Source organism: Sciurus vulgaris (genome assembly GCF_902686455.1).
Source record: "Sciurus vulgaris genome assembly, chromosome: 12".
Classification (NCBI taxonomy): Eukaryota; Metazoa; Chordata; class Mammalia; order Rodentia; family Sciuridae; genus Sciurus; species Sciurus vulgaris.
Genome location: NC_136473.1, coordinates 66,416,290 through 66,444,170, shown reverse-complemented (window position 1 = coordinate 66,444,170; position 27,881 = coordinate 66,416,290).

The following is a 27,881-nucleotide window of genomic DNA, read 5'->3' as shown; positions in this document are numbered from 1 at the left end:
AGAGACCCTGGGCTATTTCCCTGCTTCTTTATATGTTTCTAGCTTAACCCATTTTCTACAAGAAATATATTATTTCTGCAATCAAAGGAAATAAATCCTGCCTCTCCCCCTCCTCCATCTGGCATAATTGAAAAAGTATGGCTGAGACAAAGGAGGTCACCCAGGATCAGATCTCAAGATTCCAACATAATAAGATCTATTTGTGATTCATTGTAGATTTTGTCAAACACCTTTATCTAGTTTAAACAAGTTTAAATGATGCAGTAGAGAACGAAAAGTGGAAAACTGGTGGGGAGGGGAGAATAAAGAGTTTATGGGGAAAGGATTTTCTTTTTAAATTGGCAAAGAAAAAGATAGCTTTTTAAATAACAACACTAATAGGCTGTCTAAGCACTAATTTACTGTGTGAGAGGATAATTTTTTAGTTGAGAATTTCTTTTCAATAAACTTTCAAAAAGCTTTATTAAAAACATAAAAAATAGAAAATTTAATTCATTGCCCTCAGGGTAATTTGTTAACTAAGGAGTTTTTCACATTAAAAAAATTGACAGAACAAAAGGAAACATCATATGACCAGGTAAGAAAATGGAAAGCCATTTTGTAAATTCTATGAAGAACAAGGTGGAACAAGTTACCAGGCAGGCAGTAGTCACACAGTGCTTGGCTTTTAAGGTTCTTAGGATTTTTGTTCTATATTCTAAAAGCAATGGTAAACTACTGAAGTGTTTAAAGCAAGTAGATGGTTTGATAAGATATCTGTTTTCAAAATGTTCACTTTTTTTTTTTTTTTTTAAGCAAGAGGTCGTATCAGAAAGACATATTTGATGAAATCAGAGAATTCAGAAGTATACACTTATAAATGCAGATGTTATAATGCATAGGAAAATGTAAGTACATTTTTATCAGAAAAATGAAAGGTGCATTGTTCAGAAGTTACAAGATTACACTAGAAAGCAAGGGTGATCAAAAAGTCAAAATATTCACTAACAAATTGACACCCATAGAATTAAACCATGGTTAATTCTCTCTTTTATAAAGTGTTATGATTTGGATCTGAAATGTCTCCCCAAAAGCTCATGTGTTGAAAACACGGTCCCCAAATCAGCAAGATCCAGCGGTAGGGCTTTTAGGTATTGATAGAATCCTAAGGGCTTTAATCTCATAAAGGATCAAATGGATTAATCCACAAATGAAGTCAAAGTCATTATTGCATTTGATGGATTCATCCATCAGTAGGTGAAGGGATGACTGGGAGGAGGAACCTAGTTGGAGGAAACAGATTGCTGGGGGCACGTCGAACTGAGAAGCTTTCCTCCACCATGTCCTTTCCCCATGATGTTCTGCCTCACCTCAGACCTACAGCAAGAGCATCTGCCCCAGATTGAGACCATGAGCCCAAAATTAATTTAAATTTCCTTCTACTAAGTTGTTCTTGTCAGGTATTTTGATCACAATGACAAAAAGATGACTAAGAAAAAAAAAAATGATTTCTGTGTCTCTCATCTCTGTTCTGTCCCTGTCCATGTTGGATTGTCTGTAGTTCACTGACCATTGATTGTTGACCATACCATGTCAATACAGAGTAAAATTACAAATTTTGCAAATTAGGTTTTTTAAAAGTTAGTGAAAGTGATATTGGAGAACTGTTCACCAAGCATAGTCATTGACAATGTGGTCTATAAGTTTGGCCACCAACAGCTATCATTGAGACTGACTTGCCAACTTTTACACTAACAATGATTAATCTAAATTAATCAAGGTCATCCTGTTCTTCTTACCACTTATTTAAGAATTATTGAAGTTAAGCATAATTTAAAAGATGAATATATGAGAGGGTCTTCCATTGAGATATTCAAGTTTTGAGAATTTTGTTTTGATGCTGAGATACAGGAAAAAAAAAAAAACAGAAAGACTAATTTCACAGTTTATTCTGCTCAATTAAATGAAACTGAGTAACTTTTGTGGATAGAAGTGATCTATATGTTTTCAATACTTGGGTTAAATGATTGGTTATGTCACACCTGAATTATCTGCAGGCTCCTTTCAGGCAGGAGAATGTAGTCAGCATAAAATAGAACAGAGACTGAGGAAATACTGCTGGGCAGGACCCTTACAGCTTTGAGGTCAGACATGAAACAGTATGCCCCTTCTCTTGGTAAGCTTTTTATAGGGAAAAGTCTACTGATAAAGCTGGGATACTACCAGGTAAAGCGAAGTTCATTAGAAAGGAGGGAAGGAAGATAAAGGAGAAAGTCAGAGTTAAGTATTGAAAAGGGGCCACTGCATTACGTATCATGGTTGAAGGCCCTCTTCTGCCTTTTGATTCTAATTCACAGATCTCCAATTTCTTTGACTAATAACCCACCCCATTATCCTTTTAAACCATGGAAGCAACACTCCACAGATCTACATGTTGGTTTCTCTGTTATCTCTGCAGGCTCTTAGGAGACACCTGTTAACACTGCTACCAGAATGTCCCATAAATTAATAATTCCCACTTCATTTCTTTTGCTCTAAACAGATATATCCTTCTCCCTACAGTTAATCTACCTTGAAAGAACTTGCCACTAACTCACCAATTATGCCAAATCAGAGGCTCTTAACCTTATCCCTTCAACATTCTTTTCTTGTTTTCCTGGGTACCAATATTCTAGGCTAGTGGCTCCACAGTGAAACGTTCAAGGAGCTTTTCAAAAGCACCGGAATTCTGTTAGCTTGGAGAGATTTTAGTTTAATTGGTTTGGGTTGGTTGTCTGGTATTTCCATGTGCAACCAGGGTTGAGAAAACCAAACTAAGTCCTGGATCTTGGCTCTTCTACTGCCTGTTCAGTTCCCTATGTTGTTCTCAGTCTTTCTTCCTTTGTCTTCACAACCATAAAGCAAGATGGAGACCCTGTCACCCTCCACACTAGTGTAGATCCCTCTGTAGAGCTGGGCTGTTTTCCTCCTATATTTCTGTTTACCTGATATACAACAGAAAGTTGTCCTCAGGCATGATTTCTATCATGGCTTTATCTATATAGAATTCTCATTGATTTTTGAATGTGTGTTTAAATAAACATCACCAGGTTTCCAGATTACACATCTCAAGGGCCTCTATTCACTAACCTCATCTACACCTCCTTACAACTTGGGTTTAGGCTCTGTCTCATTTTCAAGCTAAGTTGATGCTCTTGATCGTCTTTAAATCTTTGTCATTCTTGTCTTCCACCGTTATCCATGTTATTTCCCTTTCCTTGAAATTATACCTTTGCCCTCTAAATTTTTCATGTTTTCCTTAGTTAGCATAATCTGGTTCCAGTCACTTATTGGAGAACTCTGTTCAAATAAGACAGTTCAGTCTCTATTTACATATTTTTGGCTTTCTTGCTTTTTGATTGTTTACTTATTGTTTTTGGAATGTTGATATTTTTGGACTTCTAAAAGGTGAGCACTGTTTTAGCTACCTCCCATATCCAATAAGTGTTCTATACACAGAAGGCACTCACTAAACGGCTAATTGAAAGTCAGTCTTCTGTTGACCAAGTATAACCTTCAGTTTTTTCTGCCTGAGCCAAGTCTAAAATACAAGGCTCTTATCTACTCCACTGACAGGTCTGCGTAACCATCTGTCCAAATCCTGTGGTTGGAATCCTTTAATGTTTAGATCTCTATCTTTGGGCACGAGTATGATTTGATGCACGACCAAAAGTACTTCTCACACTGAGCACGCAAGACTTTGGTTTGCAGCCAAAGGCAATTATGTGTTGAATCTGGAGTTGTTTGTGATTCTAAGCTTCATGGCCTTTATGCTTCTTTCCAAGAGCCACTCCATTTCTAAGGAATTAGCATCAGGCCAGCTGTTGGCTGCCATAGTTGTTTAGCGATCCATTGATCTTTGGCATATTTGAAGTGGTGTCTGAGTATGCATTTTCACCTGAATTATAATTGATTTATCTCTGCTAACCATATGTAACAGCCATGTGGTTCTTTGTATGTGCCTGGACTATACATTGCAACATATTATTGTATAATGTCTCAAATTTTTCTTTGCTTTATGTCTGTGTGCAATTCCTTGAGGGTAGAGAAGATTCTTTTACCATCCTACCAAGTCTGGTATAACTGACACTCACTCTGTCTTTGTAGACTAGGTGATTGATTGCAGCAATAAAAGCTGGAATTATCAAGATACATGAGGTAAAGCTAAGTAGTCTTCAAATTTTAAAGTGTCTTAGAATCACCTGGAGGAGTCTTTGTGAAAGCACCCTCAAAATATTTGATTCAGTAGATCTGGGTTTGGTGGAAGAGTTTGTACTTTGAATATGTTCCTAGGTACTGCTGCGTCTGCTCAGAGGATCATACATATGAATCACTGACCAGGGCTATCCTAGGAATCAAGCTTTTCCTTTGGGAGATTGGCAGACATAGTGGACCTTGTGGAGTCTCAAGCTTCTGACCGTAATTTAGGCCTAGAAGGTGGTGGGCCAACCTCCATTTTATCTTTCCATAGGAATCAGCAAACTCTGGTCTGTTTCATGAGCACTTTTATTAGTTCACCTCTGAGTCATGCTTAATATTCTTAACTGAAATTTTAGGGATTCAGTTTGAATCCCAGAGATATATCTACACGTGTCACCCACAAAAAGGACAACCCAGGCAATTAGTCTAGGATTGCTTGTCTGTCCCATAGTAGGAAACTTAACTGTGAATATTGAACATTTTTTCAGGAGATGAAGGAAGAGATGGGATGTTGAGGCAAGACTGATGGGATCAGGGGTTGTAGGATACAAGTTATTGAAGTACTCTAAACCTTAGTTTCATTGTAAAGGTCTTTCACCTCTTTTGTTAGATGGATTCCCAAGTATTTTATATTTTTTTGAGGCTATTGTGAATAGGGTAGTTTTCCTAATTTCTCTTTCAGAGTATTCATCCCTTATGAAAAGAAACGCATTAGATATTTGAGTGTCGATTTTATATCCTGCTACTTTGCTAAATTCATTTATTAGTTCTAGAAGTTTTCTAGTGGAATTTGACTCAGTTATCCCACTCCTTGGCCTATACACAAAGGACTTAAAATCAGCATACTACAGTGATGCAGCCACATCAATGTTCATAGCTGCTGAACACACAATCGCTAGATTGTGGAACCAAGCTAGATGCTCTTCAATAGATGAATGGATAAAGAAACTGTGGTATATATACACAAAGGAATATTACTCAACCATAAAGAAGAAGAAAATTATGGCATTTTCAGGTAAGTGATGGAGTTGGAGAATATTATGCTAAGTGAGATAAGCCGATCCCAAAAAACCAAAGGCTAAATGTTTTTTCTGATAAGTGGATGATGATACATAACAGGGGGTGGGGAGGGGGCAAGGGAAGAATGGAGGAAGGGTGGATTGTGTAGAGGGAAATGAGAGGTGGGGAGGGGGCAGGGGGAAGGAAAGATAATGGAATGAGACAAACATCCTTACCCTGTGTTCATGTATGATTACACAAATGGCGTGACTCTATTTCATGTACAACTAGAGAAATGATAGTTGTACCCCATTTGTGTACAATGAATCAAAAATAATTTAAAAAAAATTTTTAAAAAAGACTGCAAAAAAGTAAATAAACCTTAGTTTCTTTTCTTTCTTTCTTTCTTTCTTTCTTTCTTTCTTTCTTTCTTTCTTTCTTTCTTTCTTTCTTTCTTTCTTAAACAGCACTGAGGACTGAACATGGGGCATTCTACCACTGAGCTACAGCACCATACCAGCCCTTTTTATTTTATTTTTTAATCTTGAGACAGGAAGTCACTAAGTTGCCCAGGATGGCCTTGAACTCTCCATATTCTAGCCTCAGCCTCCTGAGTCACTGGAATTGTAGGCATGTGCCACTGCACCCAGCTATTTCCTCTTATTGAAAGCAATATATCAGAGCTTTGTGGAGAAGGCATGTGAATAGAAGCATATAAAAGCCCTCCTTTAGTGTGGGGCACACAATACTTCTTACTGGATGATGACTCAGTTCCTATCTTTGTGACTTAATATCTACCCACTCTGTTCTGGTTGTCACCTGCTCTGCAGAGATAGCTGGGTGTATGCATCTGGCAGGGCAGGGGTGGCTGAACACTTGGCTTGGTCAGACTCACTTAGGAGGCTGTTGATTTCAACAATGAATGTAGCAGTAGAGAGAGTCTCCGTAGTACAAGATCTGTGACCGTGTGGGAGCCTTTGAACTTTTGGCTATTGATAGGGCCAGCCTTGGACAGGAATGAGAAGGGTTCAAGTCGGCCTTCAGTGCTCCTGACCTCCCTATTCTATGGCTCCTTTCTCCTAGTGTCCAGTCCCCTATCAAATACTACTTTCTGAAAAGGAATTGGTGTGGGTAGTTCGTAATGCCTTCTGCTCCCCAGGCACACCCTGTATGACACCAGAGCCACAGGGCTCATGGTGGCAGTCATTCTCACCCTCTCATAAGTCCGAGGTGTGTGGCAATAGACCAGGGGGAGGAACACTTTGTCAAGGTGTCTCTTTACTCAGATGCATTTTCATTATAGCTAACTGGGGGTTGAAGTAACTTCAGGCATTAGGAAACAAGTAAAGCAGAATAAAGGGAGTTGGGTCCTATCTTTCTGTAACCCCAGAGAGATAGGAGGCTGAGGATGGAAGGTTGCAAGTTCGAGGCCAGCCTCAGCAATTTAGCAAGACCTTATCCCAATATAAAAAAATAAAAAAGGCTGAGGCTGTAGCTCAGTGGTAGAGGGTCTCTGGGTTCAATTCCCAGTACCATGGGGGAGGGGAGAGAAGACTAAAGACCTCAGGCAGCCTTCTAGCCACATGCAGATAAGATTAGCAATGGGTTCAAACTAATACTGAACATATTACTACTTCCTAATGTTGACATATAGCATCAGAAATCAAAACACACACACACAGTCCACTTCCATTTGAAGTTGATTTTCTCCTCCAGGAAAACAACTACAGGAGTAGCTCCCAGACAGCTCCTTTAATAGGACATAGCATTTTTGTTTGGATAAAAAGGCTCTTAAATCCCCTTTTGGGAGGAAATAACTACTTTATTTTCACTCTTTGAACTTCAGAAAAGAAACTGAAAACATCACAGGAAAGAAAAAGGACCCTTCAGTGTTACTGGGACTCAACAGGGTGGCTCCAGCAAGTCTAGGGATTTCAGACCTGACGCTAAGACCATTGAGCAAGGAAGGAACAAATACCAGTCCTGTGATAAGGAGGAAGCTTAAAATAGTAGGAACAAAGGAAAGCTTATGCAGTACATAGGATACACAGTGATGACAAGTGGAGCTGGCTCAGGCTGTGAGTGAGGAGGAAATCGCATAAGAAGGCAGGACAAGGAAACCCTCAATGCCCCCAGTTTCAGTTTCCAGGAGGGAAGAAAATTTGAAGAACACCCATACCCTTCAAAGGTGTTTGCTCAAACACAATGGCTCCACTTGGCCGATGTTGGTTGGTTCTTTATCTCAGCTATCTAATGCTCTTGGATTTGCTCCTGTGAGCTGAAAATTTCAGAGGCTCTTTCTGAGGGTTTTCAAAAGACCCTGATGCAGGTTTGAGAGGGAAGATCACAGTTCTCTGTTCCATACTGCTGGAGTGGCTGTGCTATTTCTTTGAGCCTTCCAATGATAAAAGGAGCTTCTCCTGCACACTTTTCTTAACAAGATTATGGAGAGCAATTCCCAGGCAGAAAGACAGTGATGGTGGAACCATATTTGGTGAATCTGAACTATGTAGGGTTTTATTTTAGATAATATTTTCTCTCTTCAGAAAAATATTGTATGCTTTAGATAGATAACATCTTCTGCTCTCTACTAAGCTTTATCTTTATGGGTGCTTTGGGAAAGCTTCTTAAAATTTATCAGAGACTGAGCTAGCATTCCAACTAAGACCCATCTATATCAGATGTGATGCTAGCGGAGCGTAGATAGGTCTTGGTTGGAATTTCTTGTGTTCTCATGATAACAGAATAAGGAAGCTATTTTTGGCCCTGTTTTGAAATGAAGGAATTGAGACAAAATAAGTTAATTTGTTCAGCCCAAGTTCAGAATCCTATAAGCTGCAGGATTCATAGGACAGTGGGTGAGACTAAAAATGCCTACATTTTTTCTGCTGGCAATGTGACACAGGTACTGTGGTCAGTCAAGGGTACTGAGAGGAAGCGGAAAGTCAGAAACTTGTTGAGATTTGGTAATTAATCGTACCCTGACTCCTTCTCAGTTCTAAGCCAGATAGACAGTGGGAAAGGATAAATGGCTATCAGCTTTTGGTATGGAAATAGCAGATCGGAAAACATGGCTGAGAGGAGAGGCTATAATCAGGTTTCTTAATCGCATCCCATGAGTTGAACCACTTTACTCACCAAGCTGCTGAGGGCACAGTAGGAGCACTGCAGGCTGGACTTCTGTCCTGGGAAGGCAGGTGATGGAGGATACCTGCATCTGTTGGAAGGGGCTCTGTTATACATGTTCCGTTCCTCTCCTATCCTTGCCAATCTGATAATTCACTCCTTTGCTCTTAGGGAGAGAATAAAGGATAGAAAAGAAAAAAAAAAAAATGTGTCTCCCATTTTTCCTTCTTGGGAGTAAAGTGGAATTTTTCTCCCTACCAAGCTACTGTTTGTGTCCCCTTAAAAGTCATGGAACTATCTTTTCAGAAGTTTCTGTTTTGAATTTGAAGGAAAGATATAAGATGGTTTCTGGTTGAACTGGGTTGATATTGAAGCCTATTAATTTTGTGGCAAAGACAATGTTCTAGCTTCTGAATTGCAAAGTTGCTGTCAGCTCATATGCTCCAAGTCAGAAAACCCCACACTTGGGGCAAGTGAGACATCCAGTCATTGCAGTGGGGGGAAGCAGTGAAACCAGCTGTTTAATTGGATTGATCACAAAAGAAGTAAGAAGGATAGATTTAAGATGCAATTCTTGGGCTTCTGTTCCAAGGGGGAAATAAGAAATCAGAGCATTTGCTTGAGAAAGAGGATTTGAATGCCTATTTACACGGACACAGGGGACAGAAAAGGAAGAAGACATAAGAAAAGATGATATCAAAGCTACGGACAAATACCTAAGTTACAGATGACTTGGATATTGGAGAATGTTGAATAATTTGGTTGAGTCCTTGGTGAGGAGATCTTATCTTGAACTCTTTTTACCTTTCTCAGGGATGACACATCAGATCAGATTGCACAGAATTTTGCGGGTGAACCAGTTGCCTCATCTTTACATTTAACATCTTTGCATTTAATTGGGGATGGGATTGTGGTCCAGTTCTTGTTTGATACTTTTTGAGGCACAGCATGGTTAATATTCATATCACATGACATATTTTTCACATTGGAGCTGCAGTTTTCATTAGGTTAACGTCACTCTGGGATATTGTGAATGTGTCCCAGGCTTGTTTAGTGAACTTATCATTTTGTCAATTAACAGTAACTGAGGGTTCTTCACATACTTCTAGTTACAAAGAATATTCATTGACATAGCTACTACTCTCTTTCATCTTGAAAATCCATAAATTGGCCGACTCCACCAATGATAGGTCCTTTTTTGGAATCAGAGACGGGGATTCTAGTTCCAGGTCTATCACTCACCTCTCTGTGAACTTGGGGAAGTCACTGTATTTATTAGTAAGGATTCTTGAGAGGAACAGAATCAACAAGAGGTATGATTTATTAGATTGGCTTACATACCAGAAGCTGGATAGTCCACAATGGCTGTCTATAGGCTGGAGAGCTGGAGGAACCAGTAGCTGCACAGTCCAAGATGCTGACACCTCAGAACAAGAGAGATCAATGATGCTACCCCAGTCTGAGGCCAAAGGTTCCTGGAAACTCCCTGGAGAATCACTGGCAGTCTACTTTGAAAGAGTGAAAGGAGAATCTGATATCCTCAGGTGATTGCAGCAGCAATCAAGAACCTGTTCAAGAAGAATGGAACTTGCATTTGGTGCTGCTTTCTTGTTCTTTTAATTTTTATTCCATCCAAGATTCCAGTCTATTGGATGGTGCTGCCCACCCTAAGGGAAGGTCTCCTCTTCAATTTGCTATCCCACATGCCAATCATTCCTAGACACACCCTCATGGACACACTCAGAAGCCTCTTAATCTTTGATATATTTTAATCCAAACAAGTTGACAATTCAAATTAACCATTACAAGTCCACCTCTTGTCAACTCGATGTCCAAACATGACTCTTTACATTATAATTGATCTTCAAATAACATAGTAACAAGGTCATAATTCTGTCTAACATAACTGACCATCCTTCCGACAACTAGAATGAAAACTGTGCTACTTCTTTCCCCAGAAGGATAAACAAAAACATCACTGTGAGTACCAATGTTGTCAGTCAATATTACATTACATAATGAATAACAAGAGAGTATCAAACACGTCCTACTAATGCATGTGTAAGTATGCACAAACATTCTTAGCAGAATAAGAAAGAAATATTAATGGCAACTATGATCTTTGTTTCTGTAACTGGTCACATGACTGTAGTTTGTATTTGTGACTACCTTCTACTACCCATTCTATATTCCTATTATCTTCAACAAGTACCTCAGCAGGTCTTGACTTTTTACCTGGAGGTATGACCCACACCTTCATTTCTGAAAGGTCTGAGACATTTGTTGTCTAGCCTGGATTGGGTTGTCATAGTTTCCCATTGACCTTAATAACAGAACAGGGTAATACCAGGAGGTGTCCTGTGGGATCTCTTGTACTTCAGGAGTAGTCTTCCTTACCTCCATTGTCCCCTTGGTAATCTGGATCAATCACCCCTGCCAGCACTGTAAATCCCTTCTTGGCCTGTTGACTCAGAGGCATGAGGAGCCCAAAGGGGCCAGAAGGAAGTCTTAATTTCCATTTTAATGAAATCCTTGTTCTATCTCCTGGCTGAAGCATTCCTCCTTCTGGAACTAAGATTTCTAGGCCAGCAGAGCATAAGGTTGCAGGGACAGGAAGCAAAAACTTTCCTAGTGGTTCACTAAGGGTAATAGTGAGTAGTACCATTCCTGTCTCCACCCCATGATTCCTGGATCCATGAATTCTAGCAATAGGAGAGACAGTATGATACAGTGGACACTAATTTAGAGTATAGACAGTCATCTGGAGAACCTTATCCCAGCTCTGCAAACACCTAGCTGGCACAGTAGCTCCATCTTTAAAGGTCTATTCCATCATTCTATCAAATCAGCTGCTTCAAGATGGTGTGGAACATGGTAAGACCAGTGGATCCCATGAGCATGAGCCCAGTGCTTCATTTCTTTGGCTGTGAAGTGAGTTCCTTGGTCCAAAGCAATGCTGTATGGAACCCCATGATAATGGATAAGGCATTCTGTAAGTCCACAGATGGTAGTTTTGGCCGAAGTGCTACATACAAGGAAGGGAAATTCATACCCAGAATAAGTGTCTATTCCAGTAAGGACAAACCACTGCCCCTTCCATGACAGTATAATCAACCTTCCACCAGGTTGCTGGCTGATCTCCCCTAGAATGATGCCACATCAGGGGCTGAGGATTGGCCTCTGCTGCTGGTGAATTGGACCCTCAAGCAGTGGCTATAGCCAGATCAGCCTTGGTGAGTAGAAATCCGTGCTGCTGAGCCCATGCATAACTGCCATCCCTGCCACCATGACCACTTTGTTCATGAATTCATTGGGCAATGCCAGGGGTGACTGGGGAAAGAGGTCGACTACTCTCTACAGATCAGGTCATCCTATCTACCTGATTATCAAAGTCCTCCTCTGCTGAGGTCACCTTTTGATAAGCATTTACATGAGGTCAAGAGTGTGACTGGAGGATATTGTGAATATATCACAGACTTGTCTAGTGAACTTAACATTTTGTTGATAAATAGTGACTGAGGGTTCCTCACATGCTTGTACTTTCTCAGAATATTCATTGACATAGCTACTACTCTCTTTCATCTTGAAAATCCATAAACTGGTCAATTCCACCAATGATGGGTCCTTTCCTGGAACCAGAGACAGGAATTCTAGTTCAAGGTCAATACTCACCTCCCTGTGAACTTGGGGAAGTCACTTTATTCATTCTTTCACCTGATACTATTTAGGTACTTACACATTTTCAGCACTGGGCATGATTTCTGCCTTCATGGAATCTGAAGTCTGGAGAAGAGGAGAAACCATTACAGACAAGTGCTATCACTGCTTTATGGGGCATGCAGGAAGAAGCCCGTGTAGTACAGAGGAGATACATCTGTCCTAAGGGTTGGTTAAAGTTCTCTCATGTTTTAAGCTGAGACTTAGCAGGTTAAATAAATCCCAGAGGAACAAGTGTTTTGCTAAGAAGGATAGCCAGCTTAGGATAGTTAGGGATAAAAGAGTGCTGCTGCCATGGTATAATACAGAGAATTTCAGTTCTCTAGGAACATGGTTTTGAGGAAGGTGGGTGGGAGCTTGGAGAAACTGGGAGGTAGAGAAAAGAGGAATGTCAGGGAAAATGAGTCTGGAGAGGTGAGTAAGACCTTCTGTTTCTTCAAATATTTACAGTAATAATAATTTCTACCACACATGCATGTAATAAAAATCAAAGCTTAAAATGTACCCCAAACTATTTTTCTAATCTACAAAGAACTATACAAAGGTATAGCATTATTACTGCTGTGTGAGCTCTAGACTTTGCTTTACTTACCTAGAAATAGAAAGGATGCTGCACATCTATCCTTTGGTGACCTTTTTGACCAAGGTTGCAATGTAAAGGATTTGAGCCAAGATATAAAGAGTCCTGGTATATTTGTGTATTTGTTTTCTACCTTCTTATGCATTTTCATAGGTATCTTCATTAATTAATGTTGACAACATCTGGCACACATGGCTGACCAGTGGAAGAGATACCCTCCAATCATATAATATGGTCAATCACCTCACATAGAGATGATCCTAAAATGTCCATGGGCAGGTGCTCTCTTCTCTATCACCATAAAATCAGGGCCCTCTCAGTTGCTCAGTTGGTAGTTGAATTAGGCTTGTTTTTTTAAAGTCCCAAATCAATATGCTCTTTCAGAGTAACTTTATTTTTCTCAAGAAAAATAAATTTTCATAATGCATTGTGAGTCATTTTCTTCAGAATAACCAGTCAGTATTTCTCCTCTGTTGGGTAAAACTGAGGGCCTAGCATGTGGCTCAGTGTAGTAAGTCTATAATTCTTTATTTTCATGTTTTCGACCTCTAATGAGAAAGACCTAGGATAGATCAGTGTTTGGTCTACCTGAACCTTTCACTCTGACTTCAAGTGAATTTTCTGTTTTCTAAAGAAAGGTATGTATAAGCAGGTGGATGGCTTCTCATACTTTCAGTACCTGGTTTCTAAGTTGTTGAGTTTCTTAAAGAGAGAACATGAGTGAAATCCAAAGCCAGAGGGAAGATGTGAGGAGATTATTGATGCTTCAGCTTCCATATTTCTCATAAGAATACAGAAATGGTAGAACATTGTGCTTAGGACTGATACTTTGGTATTTGTTAAGACTTATGTGTGCTGTATTTTTTGGCAGTGACTAGGTTTATTGATTTTGGAATCACTAATATCTTTTTTGGGGGGCAGGGTACCGAGGATTGAACTTAGGGTCACTCAACTACAGAGCCACATCCCAGCCCTATTTTGTATTTTATTTAGAGACAAAGTCTCACTGAGTTGCTTAGTGTCTGGCTTTTGATGAGGCTGGCTTTGAACTTGTGATCCTCCTGCCTCAGCCTCCTGAGCTGCTGGGATTTCAGACGTGTGCCACCGTGCCTGGCTCACTAACGTCGCTTTGTCTTTGAAGTGTTTTCTACATGGAGAACCTGGGGACAGGGTGCTCAGTGAGGCATCTGGTTTTGTGGAGATGTGTATGTTAAAGGACAAGTTGGGAGGGGCGATACAGAATGTGGGCTCAGTTACTTTGGAGAGTGGAAGGAAGAATGCAAACAACACATTTTATGCTCTTGAGAAGTGATTAGTCCTGATGCTTGAGAATGTCGCTCTTGGAATATGTACGTGTATGTGCATGGGTGTGTGGTGGGGCACAATGAAGGAAGCATACCAATGGTGTGAAAGAAAAAGACTCTGAATTGAGCCCCCACCCATAGAATTGTTAGACCTTCAGTTCTCCAATATCTGCTGTCCCTTCTTTAGCAGGATACCCAGAAGCTTAGGTGACGCTGAAAACCTATAAAAATCTTCTTTTGTAGTTTCTGAGGTCACCATCTGATCAGACTCTTGGTAGCCAGAGCGGTTGCTTCTGTTGCTCAGGGTGCTGGACTTGGAGCCTTCTTGGTTGTGATGGCTTGACCTACTTGGCTGCTCCTTGTCCTTGCTGGGGCTCGGTTATGTGACTCTGATGATCATGCCTCCCTAATGTCACTCCTGTTCTCATGTTGTCCTCACCACTCTTTTTAGTGTGGTAAAGAACTGATTGCTTTTTCTCTCCTCAAGGTCCAGAAATGACCTAGCTCTGTTTCTTACAGTGCCCCCTGGTGTTTCCAAACTTTCATTTGATTGTCTCTTCAACCCACCTCTCTGTTTAAGTTTCTATAGATCAGGGTAGGAATTGCCTAAGATTGTCACATTCAGCAAACAAAAATAAAGAATTCTCAGTTAAATTTCAGTTTCAGATAAGCATTGCAGAATATTTCATTATAAGTATGTCTCATACATGGGACATACTTATACTAAAACATTTGTGTTGGTTATCTAAAATTCAAGTTTAACTGAATGTCTTGCATTTCATCTGACGACCCTATAAATCTTAGGTACATATTAGTAATCTTCCCATTTCCTGGCCCCTTATCATGTTTACAATGTAACTGATATAACACATAGTGAAGAAAGGATTACTCCTTTTCTTAGGCACATCGACAAGGAAATGTACTCAGAGCAATGTAGAGGTAGACCAGGGTTGAATACATACACTCATAAAAGTAATGTTTGCCTTCAAATTTAATAACCAAAGCTAGCTCTGTAGGGTAATAACCTGAGTTTCCAAAGTATAGATACTGATTTTGATCTACAAATAAGTCTTTGAGGCTTTGGTCACTTTTTACTTACATAAAATGGAAAATAGAATCTAATGATTCAGACATATGAAATTTGAAGTCAAAATATTTATGTATCAATTGGTTTACATAAGATCATTTTATGCGAAGTGTGAACAATTATTTCCTAGTTCCTTTTTCTGGTATAAAAATATGATTTATTTCAGGGGGAGATGGTATGTCTTAGGTGTCAGAGCTGTTGGGGAAAATGGTGTGGCAATTCCTCAAAAAGCACACTGAGAGCTACCATGTGATCTAGCAAGTCCATTTCTGGGTGTATTTCCAAAGGAATTGAAATCTGGGATGTTAACAGACATTTGCACACCCATTTGCACACCCATGTTCTTAACAGCATTATTCACAAGAGCCAAAAGTTGAAACAATACCAATGTCCATCAATGGATGATTGGCAAACAATGATTCAATGTTAAAAAGGAAGGGAATTCTGGCCCATGCTGTTGCATGAGTGAGACATGAGGACATTATGCTGAGTGAAATAAGTCTGTCACAAAAGGACATGTTTTGTCTGATTCCATTTACATGAGGTTCCTAAAGGTAGTCAAAGTCACAGGGGCAGAAAATAGAATGGAGGTTGCCAGGTAAAGTGGTTAGTGTTTAATGATGTGAAAAATTTCTGGAGTTATATTACATAATAATGTGAACATATTTAACATCACTGAACTGTACACTTAAAAAATGGTCACAATGATAAATTTTACCACAATTTAAGAACAAATTAACACCTCCCCCCAACCTAGCTTTTTGATTTTTTTTCTTAGGTAATTGTGGGCACTCCCTTGAAGGAGCTAACAGGACCTTAGCTCCTCCTCTTCCCCTCTCTCTTTTGTGACTGGATCCTGAGGTGGGCAGCTTCTGCTGCCATGTCCTCCTCTCCTCCATGTGTTGCTTTATCACAGGCCCAAAAGCAACTGGGCCATGGATGGAAAATTCTGCATCCGTGAGCCAATATAAACCTTTTCTCTTATTATCTCAGATATTTGTTACAGTAACAGAAAACTAACTAATACAACTATCATTTAGAGCAATGATAAGATGCTTTATTATTTATTTATTTATTGCAGGATGGAAAATTCTGCAACTGTGAGTCAATATAAACCTTTTTCTTTTATTATCCCAGGTATTTGCTACAGTAATAGAAAACTAACTAATAAAACCATCATTTAGAGCAATGATAAGATACCTTATTTTATTATTTATTTATTTATTTATTGCAGGACTAGGGATTAAACCCAAGGCCTCACAAATGCCTGACAAGTGCTTTACCACTAAGTTATACCCCCAGTCTAAAAATATTTTAAATTAATGAAAAAGTCTTTTAATGTAATTTTGTAGATAAAATGCTACTTCCTTAAACATCATCTTTAACATGATGCTAATGGCTTCCTTGAGTACGTTGCTTTCCAGATAATTCCCACCTGATATTTTTCTCTGAGGTAATATCACGGAAAAATCTTAATTTGACAGTTTTTGCATCCAAAATATTGGGTGATTAGCTGGCTAACACCATAATTTTAAGGCATGGTTTTGATTTTGCAAAAATTCAGTGGCACAAAAGCAGTCCATGGGTCTCTAAAGAGTGGGCAGCTTTAAAAAGTTTGTGTAAAATTTTTGGGAAAAGTGGAAAGTGTTCAATATAACATACCTCAACTCAAGTGCTGAGGTGCTATGGACTCAGGAAATGTGGAGAATGAAACATAATTCTGCAATTTATTCAGCTTACTCATTCACTCTGTCACTCATTCAGTGGGCAAATATGAACCAAATATTGAATTTAATATTTTGAATTTAATTTTGATAAATGAGCAGTCAAATGCACTTTGGGAATACTATGAAATTTTTGTTATTCCTACCCTTTTTCACTGGTATGAATTATCTGAATAATTGCCTAAATTTTCATGCTGACTACCTGTGCAATGAAGCAGACACTGGATTGATATTTCAGAACGCTGAGAAGGAAGAGAGCAATGGTATCAACCCTTAAATGCTATAGCATCCTCCCCACAAGAGGTCTGTGGGCATTGCTTACATCCCTCTGTCTTACTGCATGTTCATGGATGGTCATTAAGCCCTCTCCATGTCCTCTCTGACTGTACTTCAATACCCTGCAGATCACTGATGTGATCACACAACCAGCAGCCTGCCCGTCTTCTGGACAGAGGAAGTACTTCAGTATTTATTCCCAATTTCCTACTTAAAATTTCTGATAGATTATTTACTATCTTTCCCATATTTTCTCCAAACAAACTTTCCTGGGTTGCTATTAAAATTCTAGAAGTGATGATGAAACTATTGGAACAAGAATAGGGGAGAGGTCAAGGAGTCATTCAGTGGGGAAAAAGTCACACCTCTATCTGGCCAATAAACAAAGGTGAACACTGGAAAGCCAACGACCTGCCATGTTGTAGGAATGAAAGAGACAACTCACTGTATTCCAGAAACAGGAAATAATATTCATGAAGAAAGAAATGTTTCCCGTTTTGTTTCATTGGTAATAAAAATCTCATCACGAATTGTAATCAGTCTGTAACTTTATCCACATGATACTTTAGCCTTTGTTCTCTTTCTTTTTCTGTCTGGTCTGTGCCTGAGAAGTCTTTACAGTTCCTCTGGGAGATAGGGGGAAGAAAAAGATCTGCTTGGTACCATTTATGCTTTTAAAGAACATTTACTTTTTTTTTCGTTTCCTATAGACCACAGCCAGTTGCTGTTCCTCCCCTTTGAAGGAAGCCCTGGCTGTACCTGTTCTTTCATCTCCTGTGTGGAAAATGTCTATCGGCCTGGAAACCCTGTGAGTTTCTTTTTCTTTTCTTTTCTTTCTTTCTTTTTTTTTTTTTTTTGAGTCTTAATTTTCAAGGATTTTAGTTGTACGCTGTTCAAGGCATAAGCTAAGGTTTCAGGCAGAGGTAACTTTATAGTTGATCCTGATTCCTATCCCACCCTCTGTCCTCCAGGGCTTTATGGGTAGCTTTCTGAGTGGATAAGCTCTTTAGCTAAGACATAAACTGTGTTCCCTGGTATCTGATAAGGCTTCTTGAAAATGGCGCTTTAAAGGAAAAAAGAAAAGAAAAAAAAAAAAAAAAGAAGAGAAAAGAAAGAAAAAGAAAGAGAATGAAAGAGGGACTGAAAGAAAAGGAGTAACTGAATCCAAAGGCTTACAAAGGGATTATAAAAGTACACCCCAGATGGAAAATTTTATGGGAGCTGGAGAAAATGTATAAGTGAAATATCAGTATCATAAAATAACAGGAAATAGTGTAATCTACCTGATGGAGAAAATTGTCACTTTCAAAAAAAAACTATCCTAATTTCCTTCAAAATTGTTCTTGTTTTTGAGCCAATAAACTGCAGCTAAGCTGACCAAGGACCTTTCTTCTGCCAAACTTATATTTGCCAACAGAATCTCTGTGTGTTTACAATTGAAACTTTTCCATTCTTTTTTTCCCCCTCTAATTAAAATAAAGCCACCCAGGGGCAGACAGAAATCATGAAATAAAATAAGAAAATTGCTAATGATTTGGGTGAATTATGATCCAGAAGTTTAGAGGAAAATCGGAATGAGTGTTGGAGTGATGGATTCAAAGCAAATTTGGGGTCAACCAGAAGAGGTGTACGAGGGGGAAATCCTGTGTTTTCCTTTAATAAGTAATAATAATGATGCAATTTACTTTAAGTATGTGAGTGGTAGAAGATAAATCAGCAGATGAATGCCTGAGGAACTGACTTGGGGAAATGTGATATGGATGTAATTTTTGCCTTGTTTCACCACCCCTGCCCTCCTTCAACTTCCTCCGATGGATTACATGACTTAGTGAACTATTGGTGAGCATATGAGGAAAGGTGTGTTCAGTTGCTTTGACAGGGTATTATCAGGATCAATTTCCTGCTATCTTTGCAGATTATTTTGATTGGGATAATTACAGAATTCCCAACGATAGTAGTTAGAATTGTTTTTATAACCCATGGTAGACACACACACACACACACACACCATTCAACAATATTTTTCAAAGGGCAGCAGAGAATGGGAAGATGAGTTAGGACTCAAAAGTATGAATACAAAGTGTAAATACAAAGAATGATTCAAGGTAGAAAGTGATACATGTCGTAAAAGAAGGGCAGATTAAAAAAGAGTTAAAGAATGGAGGGGTGATTTAAAATGATAGACTTTCTATGATTTCCTGAGAAAATAACTTAAAAAGTCATAGAGATTGCATGATTTGATGAGAAATTGAGAAGGATAAAAGCAAGTGATGCTGGTTAAGAAAATTTTGCTTCCACCAGAGGTAAAGTGTAAGAATGAAAGCAAGGAAAAAGTTATTTCACATCTGTTGTAGGGAATGGGGTAGACGAAAGGAATATAAAGCATTTGAGGTTGATTTAGGAAGCACAAAGTTAGGAAGAAAAATGCTTTCAAAAGTCACTTAGGGAGTGTGAGAAATAATTCCTTGATGCATTTCAAATAACCTTTCAGCCAGGCACAGTGGAGCATGCCTGTAATCCCAGCAACTTGGGAGGCTAAGACAGGAGGATAGAAAATCCAAGGCCAGCTTCAGTAACTTAGAGAGGTCCTAAGCAACTTAGTTCAAAATAAAAAAAAATAGAAAGAACTAGGTTCAACCCTTGCTACCAAAAAACCCCCAGAAAATAGAAACAAAAACACACTTCAAGTTTTTTGTCTTACACAACTCTTGAATCTACTTTGGAAGATGAACTATGCAAGAAAAGATGAAAAGCAATGATTTCAAGACAGTCTGCATAGCTCACAACTCAGACCAGTCCATGAATATACCATGAGTTAACCACTCCCACTTATGAGAAAATAAATAATAAACATTTGCTTATTTGAGATTGTACCACTGCTAGAAAATGATTTTTCAATATTTAAATTATTTTGGTTTTCATACATAGATTATACGAATACTATTTCAAAGAGAAATTAATGCAGTTTCTTTTCCTTAAAAGTTTTTTTTTTTGTATCATAGTAAAAGAATCATTGAATATCCATAAATCCACCTATTCCAGATATTTTAGAACAGAGCACCTGAGTCAAAGATTAAAATGTCAACAGTTGGTTTTGGAGGAACAAGTCTAGGATATTATGAGGGAGAAAAAATTGCCTAGGAGAAAAGAAAGACAGGAATCAATGTGAGGTGATGATGGATTAATTACTTCACTGACTGTTGCTTCTCAACGAGTTGCAAGGACACACAACAGGTCACTCAAAAAGTACATTCACTCATCTCATGGAGAAGAAATTTCTGGAAGTTTTGCAAAGAGTACCTCACCTGAAGTCAGTCCATGAGGGCGACGACGGAGAGAGAAATCTGTGCTGAGCTTTTGTTCTCTTGTTTCTCACTGGTCAAGATCCAACTTCCTGGAAGTTAATTTTCCAGAGGTTTACGTTGTGACGTCTCCCCCCTGGCAGACTCTTAGGAAACCAGATCCTGTGAGCTGTAGTATTTCAGCCAAGATTAGAAGGAAGGGGCGATTGGCATGTGTTAGATACTGATGAGGAAGGAATGACGGAGACAGTGGAGGTACTCTGAGCAGACCACGCAGTCTGTATCCAGTACACCAACCAAGGGATAGTAACAAAAATTCACCCCCATGAATTTCCCTCACTTGTACAAATCTTTTGACTCTGATAGCACATTTCAGTCTAGTCTTAATTAGGCCATTCTCTGATTAGATCTTCATGAGCTCCACTGTAGCAGTAACAATGCTGGACGTACCTCTTGATCTCTAGTACTCTATCAAATGTGTATAAACATCCATTCAGTCAGTAATGACCTGCTAAACCAGGGTTCCCAGTGGGGATGTTCAGGAAATATTGGGAAAAGAAGCATGTGTGTTCAAGACATTCTCTAGGTGATTATGATACTACCTCCCCGTTCTCAACACAGTTGACCAACAATGTGACACAGCAACTCACCCCCAACAATTTGGACTAACAGTGCTAATAAAGGTGATAGCATATCCAAAGGCACATGAATAGACAAGTTAGAGCATTTCAGGAAAAGTGACAAAGTTTATTTGGGGAAGGATAGCATTTTTGTTTGCTTGGCTCTTTGTCACTTTTTATCTGAACTCTGTTAGGCTCATTGGATTGACTGAACAAGGCAGAAAAGAAAGGTCTGAGTGGCCTCTATTCCTTATCACCTGGAATTTCTTTATAGGGTGTGGGTGCCCTTCCATAAGAAGCCCAAAGAAGAAGCCAGATATAGTTTCCTTCCCCCCACATAATTTTAGAAAGAAAGCATTTCTGAAAGAAATTATTAGTTCCCTAAATTGGAAATGGGAGTAGGAAAACCATAAATGGCTTTCCAAAAATATATACTGTGCTGATGCTAGAAGTCAGACATAGGCTTACATCACAGTCAAACACTGGGCTCTCCTTCCTGATCTGGTCAGTGTTTCCAGCTTTCTTGGGGTTAAACATAGCCCAGAAATAAGGTTGCTACAAAACAGAATAGAAAACACAAGGCTCCATTTAACTCCATTTCTCTGGATCAGGGTGGGTCACTGTTATCCTGAAATAGCATGTGAACAGCACAATTTTCTCAAACCCCTCCCACCATATTAAATTACCAAAATAAATAGCAGCTATATTTTAATCTGCAGTATCAGCAAGATCATATAACATTGTGTAGGCTGGTATCACTTAACAAGCTGGGCTTAAAAAAACATGGTGGAATATTGGAAAGAATCGGGCACTAATGCATACCACGGCATATCTAACTGTTTACTGTTTTATGGCGAATTAAAAGCTTTAGATGGGACTAATTGATTCAGAATCCCATCCCTAATGCGATGCCCTCTCTTGTAAACCACACTGGAGGCTGATTTCCACAGTTTACTAAACAGCAAAGTGGGTTGGTCATGTGCAATAATTATACCCTTTCTGGGTTGGCATAAGATATTTTCAGTTAGTTCTCTCTCTTTAGAACTTGAAAGAGAGTGAAAAAAATTTAGGTGTTACTTTACCAGGTGAACCAAGAGAGGAAAGGAGAGGAGGTGTAATTGAATGAAAGATGAAAATGTTTTGTTATTTTGATCTTATCACCTGTAGATTTTAATAGAGCCAACCCTCTATAATTAGAAAATTTGAACTTAGTCTTGGGAGGCACATCTAATCTATTGAAAAATCTACAGATCTGTTTAGTGTAAAGTAGTTTTATTACTTATAATAGCATGTGTTACTTAATCTAAGTACCAATGAAATGTTCCAAAATTCTAGTAGTTCTGCTAATAAGGCCATTCTTGTCATTTCTGTTAGTCCATTATTAAACTTTTTGTTTTTGAAAATGATTTATTTCAAAGTTTAACAGCCCAATAATCTTGGTTACAATATAACATAAACATATTCTAAGTTGTATGATTTGAAAATCTAATAAATATGTTTACATTTGGGGGCTTAGAAAAGAGTAAAAACAAATTTAAAAAACAAAAAGAAAGAAAAGCCCCTAAACCTAAATCCTAAACTGCCACAATCTCTACAGGCTGTCTCCAATGTATGATGGTTTAGAATTTTTTAACTTTATGATGGTGTGAACATGATACACATTCAGTAGACACTGTACTTTGAATTTTGAATGGTGATCTTTTCTCAGACTGGTGATATGTGGTATAATCCTCTCTGGAGATCTTGGGCCTCAGCAGTGAGCCCACTCCTAGTCAGTCATGTGATCACCAGGTAGATGGTGGATGCTCTACAGGGTGCTGTGTTAGGAAGCAAGAGTGTCAGTAGGTCGGGTGTATTCAATGCATTTTTTGATTGATTTATAATATTTTAAATTTCTGTTGGGTTTTCAGGATACAACCCAATTATAAAATAAGGAGCATCTGTATTTTCATTCTCATTTACATGATAGTTGACAGAAGATAGGTGAAGAGTAACACAGTCATATATTGTTTTATGATGGGGATACATTCTGAGAAATGGGCAGGTAGGTGACTTGGTTATTGCGTGATCATCATAGAGTACATTTAGATGAACCTAGAAAGTATAGTCTATCACCCCAGAAGGCCTCTTGACTGTCAAGACACAGTAAGCATGAGAGGTAGGAGGCTGCTGTTGGGGTAACATGACTTACTGCTCTATAGTAAAGTTTTATAAAAATAAGTAGTTCTAACACAAGGATACAAAGTAAATATATAAGCACAATGTGGTTGTTTGTTATCAAGTATTATATACTATACATATTATGCTTTCATATGACTGGCAGGGCAGTAAGTTTGTTTACATCACCACAAACAAGAGTATTGTGTTGCTGTACTGCGTTACAGACCTACAACACCACAAAGCAATAGGAAATTTTCAGCTTCATTATAATCTCATGAAACCATTATAACGTAAGTAGTTTATTGTTGATCATAATGTTATTATATGGTACTTGATTGTACAGTTTTTAAGGAAATTACTGAGTTCATGTTCATAGAAGCAAAGAATTATGGAGTTTCTAGAAACATTTGAAGTCATCTAATTAATCCAAAACCCAAACCTTTTCTTCTATACCTTCCTAGCAGTTCATCATTTATATTCTTGAATTCTTCTGGTGGTGGAGATCCCACTATGTAAGGCAACCTATTCCATCTTCTGATAGATAAAACCTTTAAATTTTTTCTTCTTTAATCTTTATTGTGTGTGTGTGTGTGTGTGTGTGTGTGTGTGTGTGTGTGGTGTGGAAGAACTCAGGGTCTTATGCATGCTAGGCAAGCACTCTACTACTAAGCTGAATTCTCAGCCCAAAAAGAAGTTCTTTCTTAAGATGAGCTAAAGTCTGCCAACCTGTAAATTTCCATCTGCCTGTCCTACTTTTTCCCTTTGGAAAAATATAAACGACACATGATTCCTTTTCTATATGGTAACTGTTCAAATATTTGAAGACAGACATCACATTCCCCTGGCATTTTTTTTTTTTAAGGCACTCAGCTGTCAGGCCAAGTTTCCCCATTGTACAAGTATATTATTAATTTTTTTCTAAAAGGAAAGTAGAACTTTGTAATTACATTTATTGTTTCCTTTGGTCAAGAGACATACAAATAGCTGGTAAAACACAATAAATATTTCAATCTCACCAGCAATGAAAAAAAAGTAAATTGAAACAATGAAGTACCAACTTGAAACCTAGAAATGGGAGCAACGATTAACAAAAGAGGAAATCAAGAATTTTGGTGAAGGAACAGGAGAACAGGGACCCTCATGCACTGCTGGTGGTAGAGTAAGTGTATATGACCTTTTTGAAATCAAATTAGCAATATATATGTCAATAATCATAATTTAAGGATTATCATAAATTAATCATTTTGGGCAAAGATTCAGTTATAAGAATGTTCATGGCAATGATGTCCAAAATAAGAAAATTGAAAACAATATTATAATGGTTAAACAAATTACAGAAGGCTCACTGTGATATGAAAAATGATAGCACAGAAGAATATTTGATGATGTGGCATTTACTAGAAAAATATATTTTGCAATAGTATGTGGATAACTAATCCCTATTCACTAAGAAGTAAAAGTGTATACATATTTTTCTTTATATATACACACACATATATTTACTTAGGAGTAGAGAGAGAGATATTAGCAAATAATCCTGGAAGGATTTGTGCCAAAGTTTAGTCAGTGATCATTTATAAAAATGAAACCCTTTTTTCCTATTTCATATATTTATTTTAGACTGTTCCAGATTATTATGAATCATAGTCCACACACACCTTTAGCTTCTCCTGCACTTCTTCAGTTTTGCATCATCTTTAAATGCAATAAATACCCCATCTTTGCTTCCATTCATGTCATTCTATAAGCAGTAGGGACAGGACACAAAACTAACTGCAATTTTTTTTTTTCCCACTGTCTCCTCCAGTGGGTCAAGGCATGTCAGTTTGACTGTATGCTTATGTAAAAAGAAGTAAGTTTATTAATTAAATAATGGATTGTTTTTATCACATATGTTTACTGGAAGCATCCAGTACATACATGTCATGCTAATAGCCACTCTTCTACCATGGTGTTGAACCTCACCTCCATTATTTACTAATCAATGTCTTATTCTGTTTTAAGGATTTTTAAACCTGGACTAGGGACTCTTCATCCATTTATCTGGCAAATATTTCTGAAGCATTTATTATGAATCAGCCAATCTGATGGATATTGGTGAAATCAGATATGGCTCCTGTCTTTACGGCGCTTACAGTCTTGTGTGAACCTTAAGATAGGATTGGAGAGGTTGGAAATAAAATTGATTCTTAAAATGCATGAAGTGTTGTCAGAATTGGTTTACATGTATTATGTCATTTAATTCCCTTTTCAACCTGAGGAAATGGTGCTATCATCTCCACTTCCTAGATGCAGGAAGTGGTGGTGGCAATGGAGGTTTATCAGCTTGTTTCAGGGCTCTTGTCTAGACAGTGATCCTGCATAGTGTGCAGTTGAGTGACTAGAGAGCATCCTCCAATCACACTGCATAATTCAAAGCAAAGGTGCTACTGTGAAAGGGTAGGAGAGATGCATGGAGGTGTGAGATGGAATAAGGGAAGAGGTCATTCCTCAGGAGGCTAAGATCTGAATGCCAAGTAGAGTATCTTGACTTTCCTGGTGTTAGGGTTAGTTATAGTGTCCCTCAAAAGCTCACATGTGACACAATGCAAGAAGGTTTGGAGGAGAAATGATTGGGTTATAGCCTTAACCTCATCAGTGAATTAATCCCTGATGGAATTAACTGAGTGGTAACTGGAGGCAGGTGGGGTGTGGCTGGAGGAAGTGACTCATTGGAGGCATGGCTATGGAGTATATATTTGTATCTGGCAAGTGGAGACCCCTCTCTCTGCTTCCTGATCACCATGTTAGCTGCTTCCCTCTGCCTCACTCTTCCACCATGATGCTCAGCCTCACCTCCATGTTTATTCCTCCTCTGAGGAATGGAGCTGACCTGCTGTGGACTAAGATCTCTGAAACTGTGAGCCCTCTGGTGAGCTTTTCCTCCTCTACAATTGTTCTTGTTGGGTCCTTTAGTCACAATGGTGAAAGAGCTGACTACAACACCTGGGAAGTGAGAGGAATGTGCTTCACAGAGGAAGAACACAAGTGTTCCATGGTGGAAGGTGCATAGTACCAGGGACTGGAAGGAAACCAGGATGAGTGGAGCGGAGAAGCAGGCAGACGCAAACCATAAGGTAAATTGTAGACCAGCCTAAAAATTTGATCTCAGCTGAGAGTAATTCCACTTTCAAAGGACTTTAGTCCAAGTAATGCTTGAATCACTAAAAGAAGAAATTGCTTAAGACCAAATAATATACTGAATAAGCTGAAGGGCAAAAATTGATGTTCAGAGATTTAAATAGGAGGCCATTAAAATACTTTTTAAAAATTTTTTTAATTTAATTTTTATTTTTACAGATTGCATTTTGATTCATTGTACACAAATGGGGTACATCTTTTCATTTCTATGGTTGTACACGATGTAGATTCACACCATTTGTGTAATCATACATATACATAGGGTAATGATGTCTGTCTCATTCTACTATCTTTCCTTCCCCCACCCCTCCTGCCCCATTTTCCTCTACACCATCCAAAGTGCAATTGAAATGCTTTAAGCAAGACCTTGGGATGGTATCAGTAGAAGAAAAGGGCAATGAATACAATTGAGGAATATTTTTCTTTTTAAAAAAAATTTTTTTAGAAATTTTTTCTATTTTTAAAGTTTTTTATTTGTTCTAATTAGTTGTACATGACAGTAGAATGCATTTATACATTTTGCTAAATCACACATAAATGGAGTGTAATTTCTCATTTTTCTGATTGTACATATTGTAGGATCACATCAGTCAGACAGTCATATATGTACATGAGGAATATTATTCTTGAATTTGGCCTTTTGATTTAGAGAGACTCATTCTGTTCTATTACTATATGTACTACTCCCTACCAGTCTAAAATGCTGAGACCCCAGCTACATTTCCTTCCAAACTATGTTCCTGTATACTGTATGCATTTGAACTTGAGCCCCAGGTGGGTGTTTTGGTCTGAATGTTTGTGCCTCCCGCACCAAATTCATATGTTGAAACTTAATCACCAATATTTTGCTATTAGGATGTGAGGTCCTCTTGATGTGATTAGATCATGAGAACAGAATCTCTATGAATGGGATTAGGGACCTTATTTTAAAAAGCTCCAGTGAACTACATTGTCCCTTCTGCATATGAGAACCCAGTGAGATGTGCTCTGTGTATTAGGAAGTGATCCTTCACCAAACACTGAATCTGCTGATATCTTGATTTTTAACTTGTCAGGCTCTAAAAACTGTGAGAAATACATTTCTGCTGTGTAGTAGCTACTAGGATTTATGGTATGTTGTCATAGCAGCTTGAGTAGATTAGGACAGTAGCCAAGACAGCTATGTGCAGAGGTTGTTAGGAAATCTTGCAAAACTTGCAACACATGTAGCCTGGGTGCTCATATGTGTGTTGGTCTCTCCTTGAGCTAGAATTCCATCCTGAAACTTTATTGATGCTATTCCTCCTCATCCTTTTTCTTGACATTATTACAGCATATTAGAAAATGTTCAATGAAGACATAAGATTCATCTGAACAGTGATTTTTGCTCTTTTAGACTGTTTATTTTCTTATGTCAAGGTCACGGTGGAAGTAGTTGCCTCATTTCTATATGATTAAACAAACTGTTTTGCAGTAGATGTTTTTCCAAAGCAAAGTGATTACTATGCAGCAGGGTCATAAGAACAGAGCCTCATTACTTTTAGACCACATATCTGGTTCCTGTTCTTGGATTAGGGCACAAAAGACACAGTCCTTGGGTCTTCAGTGG